The sequence below is a fragment of the Bison bison genome, unplaced genomic scaffold (genome assembly GCF_000754665.1).
Source record: "Bison bison bison isolate TAMUID 2011002044 unplaced genomic scaffold, Bison_UMD1.0 scf7180017864312, whole genome shotgun sequence".
Classification (NCBI taxonomy): Eukaryota; Metazoa; Chordata; class Mammalia; order Artiodactyla; family Bovidae; genus Bison; species Bison bison.
In genome coordinates this window covers 569986-575100 of record NW_011494884.1, presented here as the reverse complement: position 1 = coordinate 575100, position 5115 = coordinate 569986, and positions in this window count along the sequence as shown.

Sequence of the window (5115 nt, the reverse complement as noted above, 5' to 3'; positions counted from 1 at the left end):
TTCCAAGGAGTAAGCGTCTTTTAATTTCATGGCTGCAGTCACCATCAGCAGTGATTTTGGAGCCCCCAAAAATAAAGTCTCTCACTGTTTCCACTGTTTCCCCATCTATTTGCCATGAAGCGATGGGACCAGATGCCATGATCTTAGCTTTCTGAATGTTGAGCTTTAAGCCAACTTTTTCACTCTCCTCTTTCACTTTCATCAAGAAGCTCTTTAGCTTTTCTTCGCTTTGTGCCATAGGGTGGTGTCATCTGCATATCTGATGAGTACTTTTTTACTCTCTTAAAAAGAAATCCTCAGGACTAGTATGCTTGACGTTGTTTCAAGGCTTCAGAAACATTGAGATACTTATGTAGTCATGAAATAATGTCTACTGTGAAACAATGGTTTATAAATGCACTCGTTAATTCTTAACACTAGATTATGCTTGATAGGGTTCATTAAATGATTCCCTTAACTTTTTTGTATGTTTGTAAATTTTTCCAAAATAGAAAAAGGTTAAAATTTTACAATATAAAATGAGTTAGTAGATGTAAGGGCTTCTAGGGTGGCTCAGCTGGTAAAGAATCTGCCTGCAATGCAGGAGACCCCAGTTCATGATTCCTGGGTTGGGAAGTTCCCCCAGAGAAGGGAGAGGCTACCCTCTCCAGTATTCTTGGGCTCCCCTGGTATTCTTGGGCTTCAAACAGTAAAGAACCCACCTGCAATGAGAGAGACCTGGGTTCGATCCCTGGGTTGGGAAGATCCCCTGGATGAGGGCATGGCAACCCACTCCAGTATTCTTGCCTGGAGAATCCCCATGGACAGAGGAGGCTGGTGGGCTACAGTCCATGGGGACACAAAGAGTCAGACATGACAGAGCAACTAAGCACTGCACAGCACAGTTGTGGAAAATGATTCAGGAGTAAAATTGCTGAGATGTATTCCAGCTCTGTGTGATTTGAGAATCACGAGGAAAATTCACTGTGCTCTTCTTACATCAGCAGTTCTCTTAAAAAGAAAGTAATTTCTCACGGTTTTCCCTGAAGCCTAAGAGACACAATACTTTTCCTGTCTTTCATAAGAATAATATTTTTAATGGATGACAAATAAGTATATGTCGATTCTTGTCATTGTGGGAACTAAACTGCATTATGAAATGTTCAGGAAAACTTGTACAGTGTGAGGACATGGTGAATTGCAATCTTTCTCTTTGTCAGGCTGGCCTCTCCTACCCTTACGGTAACCATCGCAACCCAGATGATTGGTGAGAATGGAAGAAAGAAAGCAGTTCTACAGAGGAAAAAATTGGGGTCCATAGACTTCTTGTGATCTGAGCCTACGTCTCTTTCACTCAAAAGTACTTTCTGTTTTCCACTTCCCCAAATCACTTTCTGCGCAAAATGACTTACAGTAAAGGCCTATGAAATCAGTCAATAATATAAATTGGCAATGAACAGTGGCAAAGCTGAGAATGTTCATTGCGTATTATGACTCAAAATTAAGCAGACATTGCACAGCAAAGGAAATTGTCAACAAACTGAAAAGACAACCTACAGAATGGAAGAATGTATTTGCTAACAATGCAACTGACAAAGGATTAATTTCCAAAATATACAAATAGCTCTAAAACTCACATATTAAAAACAATCTAATCAAAAATGGGCAGAAGACCTAAAGAGACACTTCTCCAAAGGAGAGCTATAGACGGCCAACAGGCATATAAGAAAATGCTCACCATCACTAACAATTAGAGAAATGCACATCAAAACTACAATGAGATATCACCTCACACTGGCAGAATGGCCATCGTCAAAAGTCTACAAATAGTAAATGTTAGAGAGGGTGTGGAGAAAAGGGAACCCTCCTACACTGTTAGTGGGAATGTAAATTGGTGAAACCACCTTGGAGAACAGTATGAAGCTTCCTTTAAAAACTAAAACTAGAGTTACCATATGATCCAGCAATCCCACTCCAGGGCATACATCCAGAGAAAACTTCAATTTGAAAAAAACACATGCACTGCACCCATACAATATTCACAGCAGCACTATTTACAATAGCCAAGACATGTAAACAACCTAAGTGTCCATCCATAGATGAATGGATAAAGAAAGGCTTCCCAGGTGGCCCAGTGGTAAAGAACCTGCCTGCCAGTGCAGGAGGTGCAAGAAACCTGGGCTCCACCCCTGGGCCGGGAAGATCCCCCGGAGGAGGAAATGGTCACCCACTCCAGTATTCTTGCCTGGAAAATCCCATGGACAGAGGGGGAAGATCCCCTGGAGGAGGAAATGGTCACCCACTCCAGTATTCTTGCCTAGAGAATCCCATGGACAGAGGAGCCTGGCGGGCTACAGTCCACTGGATCACAAAGATTTGGACACAACTGAACGACTGAGCACACACACACATCCCAGCTGGTTCTGTGGTTAAGAATCCGCCTGTCAATGCAGGAGACGTGGGTTCAATACCTGATCTGGGAGGATCCCACACGCCAAGGAGCAACTAAGCCTGTGCGCTGTAACTACTAAGCCCACATGCAAAACTACTGAAGCCCAAGCACTCTGGAGCCCGTACTCTGCAACGAGAGAAGCCACTGCAATGAGAAGCCGTGCACCGCAACTAGAAAGTAGCTCGTACAGCAAGGAAGACTCAGCACAGCCAAAAATAAATATTTTTATAATTTATATATAAAAAAAGAATCTGACAGAATTTGACCTGCTAAAATTACAGAAGAGAAATCAGAAGGGAATGAAAGACTAATCAAGGTCTTGGATATTTTTACCAAAAAAAAAAAAATTATGACTATGCTGTGAAAATTAGTGTGAATTGAAATATGGACTATAACTACCATATAGATTGTATTCCTCCTGAATTAACACAGTCCATTTTTGGAGAATTTGCACATAATTTCAATTACAAACTCAGTGGCATTAAATAGAAAATCTGTCATAATTTTGAACTTCATTTTTCAAAATAAAGTCCTAATCATTTTTCACTCTTCACTCTGAAATGTTGATCCTTGTTTTAAATAGATTTATTTCAAGTGACTACTTTTAATACTTATTATCCTCAGACGATGAGGACATAAATCAAAGAGCTTTATTAAATTAGAGTACTTCAAGGATTTGATATTACCAAATACTTGGTGATTTAATCATAAAAGGATCACTAACCAGAAAAATCTGCATCCTTCTCCACATCTCAGTGATAATGTTGGTTACAAAATCACCACTCCAAGCCTGTCCCCTTCAGACTCATACGACATCTCAGTTGTCTGACATAAAAAGCCAGATTTGATTTGGATTTCAAGGTCAGGCCAGGCCCCATGCGCTTAACCTACACAAATACTTTCCCCTCTGTGCTGGCTTCTTGTTAAAATAAAAGAAAAAGGGACCTCCCTGGCAGTCTAGCGGTTAAGACTCTGCACTGCCAATGCAGGGGGACATGAGTTCAATTCCTGGGTGGGGAACTATGATCCCACATGCCACGTGGTGCAGCCAAAAAGATTTTTAAAAATAAAAGAAAAAGTCCTAAAATAAAGTTGAGAGTCCCACTATTTCAAACCTGTTCTCAATTTCTATACAATGAAAATAACAAGAAATTTAAAAACCTGAAGATCTACAGATTTCTATGTTGCATGAAGTAAAGTGAAGTGAAGTTGCTCAGTCATGTCCAACTCTTTGCAACCCCGTGGACTGTAGCCCACCAGGCTCTTCTGTCCATGGGATTCTCCAGGCAAGAATACTGGAGTGGGTTGCCATTTCCTTCTCCAGGAGATCTTCCCAACCCAGGGATTGAATCCCGGTCTCCTACATTGCAGGCAGACACTTTATCCTCTGAGCCACCTATGTTGCATAAACACTGTATAAATGAGTCCTCTCCAGACATACATACACACACACTCATACACACAATCACACACACACACATTCATATACACTCTCAAATGGAAGTAAGCAGATACATTTCCTGTCTCATTCACAGGTAATGATGATTTAAAACCATAAAGTATGACTTACAATAAGAATTCACAAAGGCAAACACCTACAAACCCATTCTGGGGCCAGGTACAAACAAATACGCATAAATTTGTCAGCAGGAGGAGCTGTGACAACCTGGAGAACCCATTCCATCCATGTGGGAATGGGGTGGCTCCAGATCTTTTCAGATCCGAAAGTGAAAATCTAAATTTGCATGCAAAATTTTATAACATATATTGCCAGAATATATTGCCAGTAGGAATAAAATGAATTAAGACCCCTAAAGAGAGAAATTTGGCACTACCTAGCAGAATTGAATGTGCCTTTACCCTTTGACCCCCAAGTCCACTTATAGTTACCAGCTTCAAAAGATCAAGAAATTATATCCAGGCAAGACTCTCTTTCAAAACACTGGAATAACCCTCATGTCCATCAAAAGGGTCTGTGAATGCATCTTGGATTGCTATGTAACATAATATATACCTTGTTGTTGTTTAGTCACTAAGTCGTGTCCAGCTGTTTTGCGACCCCATGGACCGTAGCCCTCCAGGCTCCTCTGTCTGTGAGATTCTTGCCTCTTCCCAGGCAAGACTTCTGGAATGAGTTGCCATTTCCTTCTCCAGGTTATCTTCCCAGATCAGGGCTCAAACCAGTCTCCTGCATTAGCAGGCACATTCTTTACCACTAAGCCATGTGGCAAGCCCAGTATATACCTATGCAGCGTAAAAATGAATCTGAACATCTACTGCTGTGGAGTGTGTCCAGGATACATTACTTACTTTATTTTAATTTTGGCTGCACTGGGTCTTTGTCACCCCAAGGGCTCTTTGCAGCACATCAGTTCAGTTCAGTCGCTCAGTCGTGTCCGACTCTTTGAGACCCCATGAATCGCAGCAGGCCAGGCCTCCCTGTCCGTCACCAACTCCCGGAGTTCACTCAGACCCACATCCATCAAGTCAGTGATGCCATCCAGCCATCTCATCCTCTGTCGTCCCCTTCTCCTCCTGCCCCCAATCCCTCCCAGCATCAGAGTTTTTTCCAATGAGTCAACTCTTTGCATGAAGTGACCAAAGTACTGGAGTTTCAGCTTTAGCATCATTCCTTCCAAAGAAATCCCAGGGCTGATCTCCTTCAGAATGGACTGGCTGGATCT